The sequence below is a fragment of the Ambystoma mexicanum genome, chromosome 4p (genome assembly GCF_040938575.1).
Source record: "Ambystoma mexicanum isolate Mex_15411 chromosome 4p, UKY_AmexF1_1, whole genome shotgun sequence".
Taxonomy (NCBI): Eukaryota; Metazoa; Chordata; class Amphibia; order Caudata; family Ambystomatidae; genus Ambystoma; species Ambystoma mexicanum.
The window spans coordinates 1,141,584,393-1,141,603,026 of NC_090927.1; the positions used below are offsets into that span (position 1 = coordinate 1,141,584,393).

The 18,634-nt window shown below is 45.8% G+C and overlaps 1 protein-coding gene across 6 annotated transcripts in view; it reads right to left on the reverse strand.

The window, feature by feature from the left end:
- Window positions 1-18,634, reverse strand: part of UTRN (utrophin) — a 2,010,688-nt gene that overhangs the window by 816,844 nt on the left and 1,175,210 nt on the right. The window lies entirely within an intron of this gene.

Sequence of the window (18,634 nt, forward strand, 5' to 3'; positions counted from 1 at the left end):
ATTGAATGCTGCCAGGACACTTCGCTGCAGAGCCTCTCCCGATTTTTATTGTGGAGTCTTGACATCCGATTAGTTCTATCCAGTATCTGTGGAGATTAGTCCAGACGTCACGACGCGGCGCACAGTGAATTCCAACAGCAGCAACAGCAATATTAAAGGAGGAAAGACCCATCCAGTCTTAAAAAATAACAAGGAGGATGGTTGTCACTATTAGGTCTCTGTGTTACTGTTACCCGGTAAGAACCATTCCTATATCCACCATGTAGTCGCTGTCTTCCAAACTTAGTTAAGCAACATACAGAGCAGAAGGATCTATATAGGAGGTAGAAATAAAAGGCTAAAGATTTCTGTGAAAATCGGTTGCAAGCACATGCTTCCGGCACTAGATGTAGTGCAGTTGAAAGTATGGATGGTAGCATGGTTGAATGTAAAGGACAGAGGGATGTGCTCAATCCATGTATGTTAAAGAGCCAGCCACTTCGTATTCCCCTATGGCTAGTCATCTATACTGCTCTAGGATGTGGGGTTTGATAACGCATACATACATACATACATACATACATACATACATACATACATACATACATATGAACGAATAGCCACGTGTATTCAGCAGCTTAGATTGGACAAAGACTGTCTTGGCTAAATAGTGCACCTTTGGCCCGGGTGAAATGCCAAGCTAAAATATATTAATGCCAAATACCAACAACCATGTTGTTAACGGAAAACGGATTAACTTTGCAAACCACATTTTTTGAGGTAGTGATGTAGAAGACGACAACACTGCAATGACTGTTACTATTACACACATTAGTTAATTCAGAGAGGCAGTCTAATGCTAAAATTGGGAGACCTGGGTTCCAATTCCAGCATCCATGCTCCAACCAACAAATCACATATTTCAAAACAAAACCCTAATCACCTTGTTCCTCAAATTGTAAATATGTGGATGTAATACAGATATTTGTTTTAACTCTGTATTGTGCTGTCTGCTACTTCTTATGCCCTCGCCTCTCACAACCTAGTTTTTGTAATGAAGTTTCAACTGGACACTATATTCGAATTCTGTAAAGGACTTTTTTGCTCCTTGCAGCTAGCCTCGTGCTCTAGCAAATACCTAAAAACTGAGCAACTGGTAAGCAAGCAAAGTGAACGTGGGAATTCCACATGTGTATTCAAGTGCAGAATGTTTCTTGTGTAATTAAAGTCAGTAGTTATGCACAGCCACTGTCCTGAATTATGATCTAGTGGATCAGGTTCCACACCCTCATCACCATGGTCACAACGATTCAGAGCGTGCTGCATTGCTTTTTTTGTCTGCTACTGATCTCTCTTGAGTGTGAATCCTCTGCTTGCAGTGCAATGTGTTACTCAATTGCTCATCAATATTCAGGAGCTAGCCCGTTTGCACCTGTGAAAGCATCATGAAGTAAGATACAGACAACAGATTCACTTTTCTTGATAAGATGGTTTATTTTTCTTAAATGCCAGGATGGAGTAATGCCTAACTTGCCCTACGCTAAGGTGGGATTTCCCTACCTAAATAGACTAAGGATAGTCTGTGTTAGTAAATTCAACTCAAAAGTCTGTGTCCAAAACCTATACTTACTCTCACAACTAAAGATATTCAATGTGTAGTGTGAGAAACCAGAGGGTGTCTCACCCGCTAGTCCCCGGGGATCTCTCTCTCAGGCGGCCAGGGCACGACCATCGCCTTTGGATCCATACCATGGGGGTGAACCAGTGCGAGAAGATCACCTGCGTGAGGGGTCTTCGGGGAGTGGGGGTGAGGCAGCCGATGGTGAGACCCAGTATTCCCCCCTTTTTGTTCATCTACTTCATCCTATTTTATAGGATTTTTTAAAGTCCCAACTACCCCCCCACTGCTCTTTTTTCACAAACATTGGGACGAGGAAGAGGATGACAGAGCAACCGGTCCAACTCTCATCGTACTGGACATGTCGAGTGAAACGGGTCAGGCAATGTCAGGCCCTTTATACTAAGTGCATACACCTGATACCAGTTAGCTCTCCACACATGAATAAAAGGCAGCACCTAAGATGCACTCCGAGCAAGGCGGAACACAAGCAGAACTTTCGTGACGAAGGCACAACTACTGGAGCAGAGCAACGTACCAAGGGACGAGAGTAGCAGTGAGAAGACACGTGGAGAAGGCCAGATTCCATAAGTGAAGATTGCATTGTGTTCCCAGGACGCCAGCGATCTTTCCGGGTGAAAGGTAGAGTTGGAGAGGCGAGGCCAAGCCTGTGGTACTAACGTTGGCTCGTGAATTGAAAATAGTAAAACAAGAAAGAAGCGCACACAGCCGGTGAGTTGGCAAGCAACCTGAGAGACTGGTGTGTGTTAAAGCGAATGAAGAAGCAATATTGTATCACAAGAGTAAGCTGCACGCATGTGGATGAGAAGAGAGGAAAGGCAGACCTGTGAATGAACTTTGAAGGAAAAAGCAGCTGTGAGATCAGTGATATTAAGTAAACGAGTGGTTCAGCAAAAGGAAGTAGCCCATTAGAAAGTCTCTGTGAAAGGTACATTATTTGAAGTTATAAAGTAAACAGACGGCGAAAGCAAATTAAGTGAAAGTGACCATGAACTTTGATTTGAAGTGGTGCTGCGGCTGTCTGGTAAAAGTGCCACACACATTCGAAAGTCTTCTAAACGGATCCGAGCCATATTGAGGGAGACCTGAAGTACAATAAACTTGGGGAAGGCAGCACCCCCTTGCAGGTTTGTGATGTGGGAGGTCTGAGCCCGGCAGGGGGGACCATTGTCAACTTTACATTGGAAATACAATTTTGGAAAGTCAAGAAAAAGACTTTAACGTGGAAGGCCAGGCAGGCCTCCATCCAAGGTTTGGAACTGCTAAGAGTGTTACAAATCGAGCCAGAGTGTGTCATCCTGCCTACAGGGACAGTCTTACTCTGTGAGGTGGAACGCGAGGAAGAGAGATGGTTCAAATAAACATTCTTTTGAACACTAATTTTTCCTTTTGCATACATTTCTCCTTTTACACTTTTTGTATTAGAGATAGGGCATGCATTAGATTTTGTTAGCATATGCCACTTTTATTTGACTGACGCCACTAGGATTGTTTTGTTTATCGTTTGATGGTCGAGACTACTCCCATCTTAGTTATAGGGCAAGTTAGGAGTTTCTCTGACCCCAACATTTTAAGTAAAGGTTTTACAAATTGTATCCATTGTGTCAATGTCATACTTGTAATACCATGCCTTCCCTACAGTAGCTATGTCAGTAGCAAAACAAACAATGTTCCAAAGAAAGTTCCAAGCTTCTTCCAACTCCTGGCGCACTTTCCAGCCCCCCTTCCCCAGGTTCGAAACAGTTCCAAAAGGCCTTGGGGTTCCCTTCCCCAAGAAGTCAGCTCTTCCAGCTTCAAAACTACAATCAGTTCAAATCTCTATGCTTTCCAAAACAGTTCCAGTTCAACTTCGTAATCAGCCCGTCTTTTCAATAGTTCATACAGGTTGCTCTTTTTTCTCATTCACTTTAACAACTTGTTATACAATACAGCGTCTTTATCTTGACTTTCCTTGGCTCTTTCCAAGCAGGAATCACTCTGTCTAGCTGTAGTTTTCGGACCACATGGTTCACTCATTACAGCTCACGCAACCAATAACCCCTGGCACTTTGTTATGCTTATGTTTCTCTCTCTGAACCTGTGTCATTATTCAACACTCAATTCTGTTTCTCCATGGCAGTGTCTTGGCTTTGCCACAACGTGCATTTCACACAACTCTTTAATGTTCATCCCTTTTCTGCTCCGGGCGTCTTTCCCCTTACCGGCTTTCTTTCGCTACGCCTGTGCTTTTCCAGAGCCCCAGCGAGCAGCGGTTGCCGTTTTCGAACCTTGCTGCAGCGGCCTGCGGCACTCACGATACTTCAGTGTCCCACAGCTGCAAACACACGACAAAGGGACTGCGGGTGTCTTGGCCCGCTCGGGCCCCAGCGTCTCTTTCACCATTCTGCTGCACAGTGTCCTTCCTGCCGGCCCCCTTCCAGCCTACTCCACGTCTGCCAGCCGCATCCTTCTCTCAGTTTCCAGGGTGGTCTCTCATTTTATGCTCCTGTGGCCCTGTTAACGGGTTGAAAGTGCAAGTTCTTTACCTCAAATGCCTGACCATACTTAAGCCTATTAGCTGGACATGCCTGGCTATTGCAATGGTACTCCTCCACAGTCCTCTTCTTCGTCTCAGTACCAAAGGGGTGTGAATGAATGGAAGTATGGATAACTCCCAGTTGCCTCCTCCTCATTCCAGTCTTAATGGTAAATGCCTGTGGGACAGTTTGTGTGTAAGAAAGAGGTAAAGACTTCAATAACCTACAAAGGCAAGGGGGGGGAGGGTTCATTCTGACAAGTGAAAGGTGGATACCATGTCTCACCCAAAGACATCCTCTCCCCACTCCCCAAGGTACCTCCACCCAGGTGATCCTCCCTCGCTTATCCACCCCGAGGGTCGGGTTCGAAGAGCGATGGCCTTTCTCTGGCCACCTGAAAGGGGGAGTAGATGTGAGGATGCCCTCAGTTTCCTCACAACCATGTTACTCGGGAAGTGTTATTACATTTCTCTCCTGCACAATGCTACCGATTATGCTCCTGTGTATACAGCAGGATGTGTCCCAGAGTGTGCAGTCTCACGCCCAGTCAACAATCAACTGTAATAAAAAAAAAAAAAAAGAGCTTTAAGGGCCGTCTGATGCCCTTTATAAAAACACTATTACATATTAAATACATTTTGCTCATAAAATTCTTTTAATTGGATTTAGAAAGTAATGACAGCTGGGTTTGCTCAAGGGATTAATGTATTCATTAAAGTTATCTGTTTGGCCTCATGGTCTAGGTTCGATTTGCAGCAAGTCCACTCAGCCCTTCATTCTTTCAAGGTCAATAAAATGAGTACCATTGCGTTGGGCAACAACCATCTGTTAATCAGCACTATGATGCCTCAGGGTGGAAGTGTGCTTTACAAATACTCTCGTGCAGAAGGGATGTGGCCTAGCAGTTCGGGCTGGACTGCCCCTTTTGGGGTGGGGCCAAGCCTGATTTGCATATGGTCTTTCCCTTCTGTAATGGCTTGGCAGGCGAAGAACGGTGGTCTGGAGGGTTGCCCAGAGCATTGCCAGTGGTTAAGATTAATTCTAAACCTTCCAGCCATCACCTCTTTGTTTTTGCTATGTCACCCCGAGTGGGACGGGTATGCCCAGACGTGGGTCCCGTGCCTGCTGGGCCTAGAGACCCAAGCTACTCCTCACTGATGAGCCTCAACAAGGGCGAAACATGTTTGGGGATGCTTGTGGTCTCGTGCAGAAGGGATGTGGCCTAGCAGTTCGGGCTGGACTGCCCCTTTTGGGGTGGGGCCAAGCCTGATTTGCATATGGTCTTTCCCTTCTGTAATGGCTTGGCAGGCGAAGAACGGTGGTCTGGAGGGTTGCCCAGAGCATTGCCAGTGGTTAAGATTAATTCTAAACCTTCCAGCCATCACCTCTTTGTTTTTGCTATGTCACCCCGAGTGGGACGGGTATGCCCAGACGTGGGTCCCGTGCCTGCTGGGCCTAGAGACCCAAGCTACTCCTCACTGATGAGCCTCAACAAGGGCGAAACATGTTTGGGGATGCTTGTGGTCTCGTGCAGAAGGGATGTGGCCTAGCAGTTCGGGCTGGACTGCCCCTTTTGGGGTGGGGCCAAGCCTGATTTGCATATGGTCTTTCCCTTCTGTAATGGCTTGGCAGGCGAAGAACGGTGGTCTGGAGGGTTGCCCAGAGCATTGCCAGTGGTTAAGATTAATTCTAAACCTTCCAGCCATCACCTCTTTGTTTTTGCTATGTCACCCCGAGTGGGACGGGTATGCCCAGACGTGGGTCCCGTGCCTGCTGGGCCTAGAGACCCAAGCTACTCCTCACTGATGAGCCTCAACAAGGGCGAAACATGTTTGGGGATGCTTGTGGTCTCGTGCAGAAGGGATGTGGCCTAGCAGTTCGGGCTGGACTGCCCCTTTTGGGGTGGGGCCAAGCCTGATTTGCATATGGTCTTTCCCTTCTGTAATGGCTTGGCAGGCGAAGAACGGTGGTCTGGAGGGTTGCCCAGAGCATTGCCAGTGGTTAAGATTAATTCTAAACCTTCCAGCCATCACCTCTTTGTTTTTGCTATGTCACCCCGAGTGGGACGGGTATGCCCAGACGTGGGTCCCGTGCCTGCTGGGCCTAGAGACCCAAGCTACTCCTCACTGATGAGCCTCAACAAGGGCGAAACATGTTTGGGGATGCTTGTGGTCTCGTGCAGAAGGGATGTGGCCTAGCAGTTCGGGCTGGACTGCCCCTTTGGGGTGGGGCCAAGCCTGATTTGCATATGGTCTTTCCCTTCTGTAATGGCTTGGCAGGCGAAGAACGGTGGTCTGGAGGGTTGCCCAGAGCATTGCCAGTGGTTAAGATTAATTCTAAACCTTCCAGCCATCACCTCTTTGTTTTTGCTTTACAAATACACCTGTTAAGTTATGAACAACAGAAAGGTGGATATCAAAACAGTATAAAGACTAGCCAAGTCACAAATGTCATAGCGCCACCTAGTAACCAGCACTGTAAGTTCACCTCCAGTAAAGAGCCACATCAGCAAGGCATTATTGTGGGTATGCAAATTAGCGCAAATGCAAGCCTTTTGTTCCAGAACATTGCCTTTGCATTACAGGGCAGTGGACGTCATATGAAGTATAGGAATTGGAGAGGGGCTAGGGACCGAGATTGCAACACACATTTTCTTTAACCTTGCCTATCGCGAATAGCTATTCAGAGCAAACTGCATCACAGAAACAGCAAATGCTGTGGGGGGAAATGGTGCGGGCAGGGGAGGTGTAGAGGCTATCAGGGGACAGGGGGTGGAGCCGGCACACTACATAGCACTTGGTGAGGGCTGGCAAGCATTTAGTTTCGATTTTTCTGATATCTGTGGCTAAAATGACAAAATAACCAAGGGTATCAGTAGTTCATTAAAATGGTACCCGTGGCCATTTAAAAATAGAGATTTTTATAGCCACAGTGACATCGGGGTTGAAACATCATTGGACAAATTTGGCACAGCCACTGGCCATGGCCAAAGACCATGCTAGTGACTAGGGAGTGATTTTTTAAAAAACGTGGGCGCCAAAGGCCTTGGCTAGTCTGGTAGTGTTGGAAAATAAACAGTGGGCAGGGCCAAAGGCCATGCTAATGGTCTGAGAGCGATTTAAGATATGCAGTGGGCACGGCAGAAGGCAGTGCCCACTGGCCAAAGGCTAATGGTCTGGTACTGATTTAAAAAATATAGTGGGCATGGCAGAGGCCATGCCCAGGCCGAAGGCCGTGGCAAGTGGGCTCGTAGTGTTCTACAATGGACAGTGGGCACAGCCAGAGGCCATAGCTAGCGGGCAGGTAATATTCTAAAATGGACAGTGGGCACGGCCCAGGGCCATGGCTAGTGGTCTGAGAGTGATTTAAAATATACATTGGGTACGGCCATGGTCATTGGCATTAAAAAACATATGGAATACAAAACCCTTGAAATTCAGTGATAAAACTTAAGTTAATTATCTTTTAAGGTAAAAAAACCTATTGCAACACATTTGTGGAAATTCATCTAAAGCCATATTTATTTTTCTTTAAATTCTCTCGAAGATATGTTGGCTTATTTTAGGTGAAGTTTATATAGCTTAACATTGTGTAGAAATGTTAGAGATTTGGTAAAACACAGCCTATTTCTCAGAGCTGCAACATTTGTCTGGTTTTCTGCAAATGCCAGTGTTAGCCCTTTTTTGTTCACGGATATAGTTCCAGTCCAGCTGCTCGTGTTAAGCCATATATCATACTGAAATTGCACTTTAGCTACGCCTAATTTGTAATCTAATGGGAAATTCTCGGGTCACTAATTTGAAACATTGAAAGAGCCCTCTTTGTAAATATCAGTTTTTGAATTGAATGTTGAGGTCCAAGGGTTTTAGATGGGGTTTCCCTGCGTGGAGGTTTCATTATGGAAAGCCTGCTATGCTTTCTCGTTCTGTCTAGAATTATTAATGGGGTCTTGTGTGTACTGTAAAAACATGGATTATTAATTTTAAGCCTTACAAGAACAATTTATACGCTTGAAATGTGTGTGTATGGCTGGCATTGCTTGCTATGTTTGGTTAGGGGCTGTTTAGTTTAGTTTAGTTTAGTTTATTTATTTGTACCGCGCACCGAACCCTGGGGTAGCTGGGCGCCGGAGACTTAAAAACAGTTACAGCATGGCAAAAATATACAGTACAGATTGTGAAAAAACAACAACGGCTTAGTAGACCGGGTTACAGGTGGTCAACAAAGGCAAGCAGAGAGAAAGTGCATTAAACGGCATTTTTGTTGGAAAGCCATGTTTTTGTTTTGGCTCTAAAAGTCCAAAATGAGGGTTCTGCTCTAAGGTATGGTGGCAGAGCATTCCATAGTTTGGCAGCTAGGACCGGGAAGCTGGCGCCGCCTGCTTTTTTTAGGGAGAATTTGGGAACAGAGAGGCAGTGTGCGTATGGAGTTCTAGTTGGTCTAGTTGAGGTGTGATTGTGGAACTTGTCTGCCAGGTATTTGGGTGCGTCGTTAGAGCGGCATTTATGGACGATGACGAGGGATCTGAGGGAGATTCTGTCTCGTACTGGGAGCCAGTGAGCATCTTGTCTGAAGCTGGAGATGTGGGCGTTTCGTGGGATACTGAGGGCTGCTCTGATGGCATTATTTTGAAGTACCTGTAGTTTGTTCAGGTTGTGTTCTGATGAGCCAAGTAAGAGGGTGTTGCAGTAGTCAATTTTTGAGAGCACTAACGCTCTGGCTAGTGTAATGCAGCTAGAAGGTGATAGGAAAGGTTTGCAGGCGTTGATGAGCTTATTGGTGTAAGCGGTTGAAGAGGCAGTTGCGTTCACCTGTCTTTTGAGCGAGAGAGTAGAGTCTAGATAAACCCCAAGGGTTTTAATTTCTTTGGCTACTGTGATTAGGTTACCGTCTATGTTGAAGGACGCGTAACGGGGGTCTAGTTTGTTTAGCCGGGGTTGGGAGCCGACAATGAGGAGCTCAGTTTTCTCATCGTTGAGGCATAGGCCGTGCTCTGCCATCCAGGCTTGGATCTCTAAATAAAGGTTGTTGATTTTGGTGGAGTCCTCGTCGTAGCACCCTGATAGGGTGATGAGAACCTGGGTATCGTCAGCATAGTTTGTGTAAGTGACACCTAGATTATCTAGGCGGTCAAACAATAGCTTTGTGAAGATATTGTATAGGGTCGGCGAGACGCACGAGCCTTGAGGAACGCCGCAGGTGATGGGGACAGGGAGTGCTGATGCCCCTGGGGAGAAGACTCGGGTGGTTCGGTTGGTTAGGAAGGACTGGATCCAGGCAGTCGCCTGGTTAGAGAAGGCCGCTGAGGTCATCAGATGTTCTGTGAGGATCTGATGGTCGACGAGGTCGAAGGCAGCTGATAGATCTAGCAGTAGGAGAATGGCTAGATTACCCTTGTCCTTTGCCTCGTCCATCTGGATTTTTAGGTCCAGTAGGGCTGACTCTGTTCCATGCCTTGGCCTGAAGCCGGATTGTCTGAGACCCAGGAGGTTGTTGTCTTCCAGGTGCTTCTGTATTTGCAGGTAGGCCACTCTGTCTAGGATCTTTAGGATGTAGGGAACGGTGGTGATTGGCCTGTAATTAGTTGGGTTATTGGGGTCTAGATTAGGTTTTTTTAGAAGTGGCATGACCCAGGCCTCCTTGAGGCTACTGGGCACTGAGCTTGATTTGAAGGATGCATTGATGAGGGCTGTTATGAAGGGGGCCAGAGTGTTGGCGCCTTCTTGGATGATGGGAGCTGGGCATGAGTCCCCTTGGCATCTAGAGGGCTTGAGGCCCTTAATGATGCTTTCCACTTCTTTAGTGGAAACTGGTGAGAAGGAGAAGGGGGGGCAAGAAGGTGTTTTGGGGGTGGTGGGCGGAGGGTGGTTTGTTTTTTTGGATAGGCTGAGCTTTTTCAGTTCGATTTTGGATTGTAACATGGTGATTTTGTCTGCAAGGGCTTTTTGAATCCTCTCACACCAGTCTGCATCTTTCACGCAGGTTTCAGCCAGAGTGGGGGGGGATTCGAGTTCCCTAAGGATATTGAAGAGCTCTTTTGTTTTGGATTTGGCGTTCTCAATTCTGTTATCATATGTCTCTTTTTTGGCCTTAAGGATAGCAGTTTTGTAGGTGGTGGCTGCTATCGAGAGTTGAGTTTTGTTGGAAAGGTTGGGCATTTTTCTCCAGGTGGCTTCTGCGGCTCGTTTGGAGTTTCGGAGGATTTTTAGCTCTGGTGTGAACCATTTGTTCATATGAGCTGCCGGTTTGGCTTTGGTGAGTTTGAGTGGGGCGATGGTGTCTATTGCTGATTCTAACGTTTTGTTGTAGAGGTCAGCGAGTTTCTCTGCATCTAGGTTGGCGTAGTTTGTAGGGGTACAGATATTGTCTATAAGTGGGCAGAGGTTTTGTAAAGTAATGTTGCGGTTGTTTCTGGTGAGGGTTTGGGGGATGGTAGGGGTTGGAGAGTTTGGTTGTGAATTCCCTTGTATGGAGAAGGAGATGGCGTGGTGGTCAGACCAAGCAGTTTGCTCGTTTTTTGTAATGGTCGTAGAGCAGTTGAGATCCGCTAGCCAGTCCAGGGTCCTGCCTTTGTTGTGGGTAGGGTCTGTGATTCTAAGCTTGAACCCTAGTTGGGAGATGGTGCTTTCCAGGGAGAGTGCATTGGTATCGTTTGGGTCGCCGAGACCGAGGTTGAGGTCGCCAAGAAGGATAATTTGAGATCCTGTTTTGGTGTTGGTGGTCAAGAGGTCAGATATCTCTTCCTCAAATGTGGTGATGGGGCCTGGAGGTCTGTAAAGGAGGTGTAATAGTATGGTTTGTGTGGCAGAGAGTTGGAGCTTAGCTGACAGAAGTTCTGCAGATCGGAAGCTAGGCGGCGGGATTAATCTAAGTCCAAGGGATGTTTTAGCGATGAAGGCTACTCCTCCTCCTTTGCCTGTGTCCCGGTCTTTCCTTAGTATTGAATAACCTTCTGGGATGGCGAGGGATAAGGCTGGGCCTGCTGCTTGGTGCAGCCAAGTTTCCGTGATAGCCAGGAAGTGTAGATTGTTGACAGAGATGAAGTCTGCGATATCTAGCGCATGGGCGACCAGGGAGCGGGCATTGACAAGGGCGCCCTTGATTAGTGGTTGTTCAGATGTACTCAAGAGGGCTGATTGGGTGATGTTCAAGGTTTGAGCGGAGTTTGCTTGAATGTGTGCGGGATGAAAGGAGTGTTTTTTGGCGAGTGTTTTGGGGGTTATGAAACGAGAGCCGAGTCTCAGGTTTCTGTCTTTTAATGTGCATGGGTTCCAAGGAGTGGGTGGAGCAGCAAATCGGCGGATCCATTCTATAGGACTGAGGGCGTCGGGCTTGTCAGTATGTTGGGCCTCCAAAAAGCCCATAGTAAGTTGGGTTGGGAGTGATTGCGGAAGGGGTTTGTGGTGGGTAGTGTTGTTGAGGTGGAGCAGGGCGAGTGTAGCTGTTAGGGTGAGCGAGGCTAAGTAGAAGTTTGCCATGGGTGGTCAGAGTAAGACCCGGGTGTAGTTGGCCGAGGTTGACTAGGTGGTAGTAATAGAGTAGTTTGAGGTGAGGTGGGAGCCGACTGGGTCGGGATAGGCAGGAGGGCAGGTAGTCAGGTCAGAGTCGGTACAGAGGGCACGGTGGTCAATGGACTAGGCACAGAGGCTAGCAGATAGGCACATTCTAAACTGAGGCGTATAGGAAAAGTACATGTTAAATGTATGCACCAGGGCACAATATAGCAGACTAGATGGTCTGTAGGCGACCAAAAGGCACAATATAGCAGGCTAGATGGTCTGTAGGCGACCAAAAGGCACAATATAGCAGGCTAGATGGTCTGTAGGCGACCAAAAGGCACAATATAGCAGGCTAGATGGTCTGTAGGCGACCAAAAGGCACAATATAGCAGGCTAGATGGTCTGTAGGCGACCAAAAGGCACAATATAGCAGACTAGATGGTCTGTAGGCGACCAAAAGGCACAATATAGCAGGCTAGATGGTCTGTAGGCGACCAAAAGGCACAATATAGCAGACTAGATGGTCTGTGGGCGACCAAAAGGCACAATATAGGAACAATATAGCAGATTTCAATAGAGTCAGTTAGGGTTTAAACATGCGGTGGTGTCTCCGGTGCTGGCAAGTACTTACAGTACGTTCTTCATTGTCCGGGTGGAAGTGTATCGGTTGGAGTGTAGAAAATTTGTGCAGGGGGGGTGGCCACGCCGCGCTCCCATGCGCGTAACAGGCGCAGGAACAGGCCTTTGTGTGGCCTTAGTGCTGGCCGCCGGCGAATCCGCCTGCCGGCGGAACCAGCTGATGTGATCGAGGCTCAGCCTCGGTTTCGCGCCGCTTCGCGCCCGGCATGGGCAAGTCAGGCGCTGTAGGGGGACAGGGTCAGGCAGGCCCTGTCCGTGTTGCGCTGGAGCCTGGATCCTCTGCTGGGCTGGGGGGGCTCCTGCCCTCACCCCTCGACGAGGAACACTGGGGATGGATGGCAGCGTAAAGTAAGAGTTTGGTGGTTTTAGTTGCTTGCCAAACCTTGACAAGGACCGTAGGAGCCACGGAGATCCGGTGCTCTAATCATTTTTGCCTTCCAAGCCATTGCAAACCATCCTGAAGGAGACTGAGATCTAATGGGTTGGTGCATGTATACGATGGAGCCATACTCTATCGTAATAGAAGAAATTACTTACCTGACGAGAATGTTCTTTTTGATGCACATGTATATTCTTCCCACAGATTACTCAGCTTTAAAATCCATCTTACGCAGTCGGCTTTAGAGCCATTGTCACTCGGCCACTAGGTGGAGCCAGGTGGGTCGGAGGCCAGCTACAGATGGGATGCATCTGACGACACATGCTGGAAGGGACATCGGGAGCATATATACTCCTGATCCACCAACACATTTCCTCAGTTCGGTACTTTGTGGCGGAAACAAAGGTACTACCCTCATTAATCATTTGCACTCCAAACTAGAAGGCCAATTGCAAACATTTCAATTAAAATCATCGTATAAGCAGGGCAGAAGAGAAGGGGATGGAATACCTTTACTTATCAGAAATAACATTATCAGGTTAGTATTTTATTATCCTTATGGATACATTAAAGACTCCAAAAGATGTGCCCTCATCATAGGGAGGGGGGGATGAGGACTAGTATGACTTACAACAGAGTTTTTGCACCAACTACCTGCCCTCTCTAGCATCCTCGCCAGCTAGATGATCCAGAAGCAAATCCATAGTTAACATACAGAGTGAGGCCCAAGTCGCTGCTTGGCAAATCTCACCTAGAAGGACACCTTGTTGCAGAGTCAATGTAGCTGCATGACCCCTAGTAGAATGTACCCGTAGTCCTTCAGGGATTTCATTCTAATCTAACTCTTAACAGGCCTTTATCCAAAGGATGATCCACCTCAATACTGTCTGCTCAGTGGTCACTTTCTTGGGGTCAGAAAAGAAAACAATATACACTTGGCCATTAATTATGTATTCACTTGTTATAGATAAGTACAATTTCAAAGTCCTTCTAGGGTCCAATATATGGAATTGCTCCTCTAGCTTGGAGGGATGAGGAAGAGGGAAGAACACCAGGAGATTGATTTTCTGCTGTACATGAAAGTCTGCAGCCACCTTTAGCAGGTGCAAAAGTTACGGCAACCAGGAAGTAGTTGTTAAAAGAAAGTAGATGCAAAGGGCAAGAATGTGTATGCTCGAATGATGCAGCCATCAGAAAAGTGAGCAGCAGAGTACGATGCCACTGCAGAACCGGAACAATAAAGGGCTTTGGTGGAAACGCATTTGTGAAACACGTCAACATATGGCTGTCGACCAAGCCAGCCAGAAGCACCCCCTCTCATCCAAAGGAGGTTGGTAGTGGAGTCCCACCAAAGGAGGTCTGCTAAGAACTTAGGGTGGAGGGGGGCAGTTATTGTCACTCCTGTCCCAGTTGAACTTTGACCACTGGCTTCTCTAGGACCACCGTAGGGAACGCGTCCGCAGTTTTTGCTTCCATGACCATGAAGATGCAGGACTTCACGAGATCTAGCATTCTCATGAAAACCCCACTGTACGTTACCCATTCGGTTGGCTACCATGGCCTAATTTGCTTGTCACTCTTTCTGATGGGAGGGTATTCCATGCCTCTTTCCTTATCCAGAAGTGTCCTTATAAACTGCATCACTTGGATGCGGTCAAAAATGGCTAATTGGTGGAGCCAAGAACACTTCTAAACCTAACTTGCGTACAGTCTCATTTTCTGATCTGGCCGTCAGGGTTGGGAAAGATATACCTTATGCCTGTGTAGATGAGCTGCCACCACGACCATAACCATTTTAAGTACCCTCTGGGCAGCAGGGAGGCCAAAGAATAGCCCTGCAAACTAACAGAGTGCTTTGCAACATAAAACAAAGTTATTTCTGATATTTGAGGTGGATAAGGAATGAAAGTATGCCTCTTGCAAATCCATTGACACCAACCGATCATCTAACCCAAAAGCCTGTGGGATCTCCTCAATCGTGGCCGTCTTAAATCTGTTCTTTTGGAGGAGCTTTCCGAGGAGTCGAAGATCAAATATGGGTGAGAATCCTCCATCTTTCCTCGAAACGAGAAGGTAATGGATATTCCAGCCTTTCCCAGTCTTCTCTGATTTAACAAGCTACACAACTCTTCAAAAACAGCTGAGATATTTTCTGCAACATGAGTGGTTTCGGAGAAGGAATAGGTAAAATAGGGGGACTTGGGTATGGCTTCGACAAAAAAGGGAGTCAATAGGGGAAATGATTTGCAGGAACCACTGGTTTTATTTTTTCAAAGATTGCTGTAGCATTATATTGAGAGACCACCCTTAACCTGGGGACTACCCTTAACCCCCAACCCCAATCAAGGAGCCCTACAATATTTCTCATAAGTTTTTTTTTTAGCATTGGCCTTATTGAAGACCAGGCCGAGGTATAGAAATAGTGCATATTTATTTCAATTAGAAGCTCAATGAATAATAATTTTGTTTAATCGTACACTCCACCTTCTTTGTGGCAGAAAACACAGCTTCAATTACAAAATCCGCTTTTCTGTAGGCTGTACTTTTAAACGCACTGTTTCTGCATTTAATTTTGTCAAACAAACATGGAACACAGGCTGCATAAAATGGTCAAAACTCTTTTCCCATGACACCTGTCTTAAGTTGAATTTCAATAGTATTCATATGGCACAGTGCTAGAACAATCTTCAATACTACTGGCTGAGAGGTTTAGTATCAAAACATGAGCACCATTTTTGTTTTGAGGAAACCAGTTCACATTCAAGGATTGATAGATGCTGTGCATCTATCAGTTGAAATTACAGATATGTAAAAATGCCAGTGGCAAATATTACACCAATACTTTGTTTTGGAATAGACACAGGGTTGGTTTAAAACCAAGACTTATATCACACGATCAGTGTTGGCTACATGAGGTCTCACCTTTGCAAAGCACTTCGACCCCCAGCCCCAAAAACCCAAGCATCAATGACATGTAGCAGATTTCTGTTCAAAGGCCAGGTCAATGAGTGGGGGCAATTTAGAAGTTTTGTTTTCCAGACCCTCCTCACTTAAAGGCCTGTGTTGGGGAAGTTGGGCACTTTAGAATTTTCTTTTGTGGGGATAAGGGCACCCCATGCTTAAATACAAAGTTGAAAGAGTGGTGCCAATTGGGAATCTTGTTTTTGAGATACTACCTTTTATTTAAAAGCAAGTTCTTGGGAATGGGTTCAGTTGGACATTTTCCTATTAGGCACTAGTAGCTTTTGGTTTGAAAGGCAGGGTTTGGGGATGGTGAGAATTATCAATTTCGTTTTGATGGCAAGTATATCTCTTATTTAAAAACACATTTTGTAGGGGGTTCCGTTGGGAATTTTCGTTTTAGTTAGGGACACCCCTTCTCATTAGGTAAGTCAGGGATGAACAGGAAAATCAAGGCACCCTAATTACTTTAAATGAGTGTCTTTTATCTTCCCGCTAAGAGGGAGGGTGAACATTTCGAATTCTTCCAAGCTCACCCTTGAGTCAATATATTTGGTAGTCAATTAAATTAATATATAGTAAAATATGCTACAGATCATCTCAATCTTGGCCTCGTCCCACTAATGGAAGAGAGCCCCCTATGAAATGGAATGGGTTACTTAAATAGATCCAGCATGCTGACATTTGGTTGGACAATCTACTTACTTTTGGAAATCTCTGGGCTCTGCACTCATGGATACTGAGCTGGACTTTGCTCTTAAGGAAAAACGGGATTCTGGCCAACACTTCAGCAAATGGAATTCCACAGCAATTCTGTTGTCCCGGCCCAGCAACAGACAGTTCCAGCCCTCTTCCAAGCTCCACCCAGATGCAATTTCAGCAGATCTCCTTTGGTGATTTTAGCAGCCGACTGCTGGCAATTTTTTTACCAGCTCTCCCCTGTTCCATAGTGCAAGACCTTTTTACTCTCTAAGCCCCTCCAATGGAAAGTGAACATTAGGCAGTGCAAACATATGATCTCACAACCCGGATTGGACATTTACATTTCTCTCTGCCCCCAAGCCCATGCCCTCTCTAAAGATCGGCTCACAAATCTAGAACCGAAATATTGCAACTCCCAATTGAAATTCCCATTTATTTTTCATTGTCAACTTTTTACCTACAAGGCAAAAGGTTCATACATATATATATATATATATATATATATATATATATTTATTCCGCTTCAGCTAATCATGGGGGATTTATGACAGCCGTGTTTGCATCATGTTGCATGTCAATTTTTTGCCATTTATACAAAAAGTATTCCGGATATTTTCAGGGCAGCCATAAACAGAATACAGGTGATAACATGATTTCCAAAAATCGCATAGGGATCGAATTTACATCAGAATAACCAGCTCGTTACTAGGTTTCAAATGACCTATGAATATATGCAGTGCAACTTATTGCTGCTGAGAAAATCACTAGTTATGACAGTCCATTTAAACTAATGGAAATCTTCACATGTATGCAAATCTTAGTTCTCATTTCTTTCTCCAGGCCAGATTCCTTTCTTGGAAAGCATGTGACCAGAGCATCCTGGACTGACTATTTTTTTAAGGCCGGGTTAAAAGCCATTACCCTCAGTAAGTGGGCTAAGGAGATCCTTAACCTACAGCAGACAATTAATCTCTGTCCCCTGATGCCCTAAAACCAAGCTGACATCTGGCACGTTGTCCTGTTATCAGAAGCTGACCACAATTTTGATCTCAAAACCTTCATTTGCTTTGTATTTTCCCCACCCTGGGCTGATAGTCGCTTTATTGCTGTTATAAATAACTGGTATGCACGAGCTTCAAAGGGATTCCCTTTCCAGATCATGAGGCCAACAGGCCTGCAGTGAGGAAGTTTGTGAATTCTGCCCGACAACAAAAACAGGGCGCGTCTCGAGTCTATGGAAACAAAATAGCCCTTTTCAATAGCTAGCAGTATTTTGCATGTGAACCATAATATATTTTTAATACATTGCATCTGGTCAACCCACACCAAGTCTTTTCCCCGCTATCTTTATTTTAGATGGGGAATATTTTTCTCATGTCTTCCTTTAAACTGCAAAATGCACATGAAAAGCAGGGTTTTCAAACACAAACTAAAATGGCTTTGGATGTAGAAGGAGCCTTTGATTTTTTTTCTACCAATGCAAATTAAAGGCTGATTTTCAGTTTGATCGTTCCTTTTGTAATGAATAAGCCTTTTGATCTCCAATGCTTGGCCATTCACATAGCTCTTCCTTGTGTTACTTGCAGAAACACACAGACTGCAATAATAGGCCCATTTTCAGTGTGGATGTTTTTGAAGGCTGGCAGGTCATACTTCGAGTGGGGCCTTTCAGTTATGTTTGTTTGGGCCTTTGGATTAAGCCCCACATTCCCTGAAGAGCCGAATCGTGCCCACCACAGAAGACTCATTTGATATGAAGGAAACACTTAAAGCGGTTTTGGCGCTACAGTACCTCAAATCACTGATGCTGTGAATTTGGTCTTTTGTACACCTCTCCTCCTACTGAGGGCGATAAGGCTTCCTCTGTTGTTGCTGCTGATGCTGCCGTCATTGATGCGATCAGCCTCTGCCTTTCGGTGTGAAAGAAGATGGTTTGTAACTGGCTCTAAGAAGCTGTCATGGTGGAAGCTGTGACTTAGCTAGCTGCCTTACGTAAATCCATATATTTCTGTAGGCTTCCATCTGCCATAGTCCCAAACAGACTGGATCTGTCAAACACTACGTCCAGTAATTTTGATTGGATGTACTGTGTCAAATTTGAAGTCCTGGTCCACTTCCATAGAGCCCATAGGTTAGCCCCCAGTCTGTAGAATCATGGCCCACCTCCAGAATTGTGTGAGTGGTGTCAATTATATCCTGGACCAGATGGGAAAAAAACTTCCTGAACACCACAAGGAGATCTTTTCAAGCCAATTCGCAATCTCACATAATGCATTTAGGCGTTGTTTTTAAATAAAATACCAAATCCCCAAAACAGATA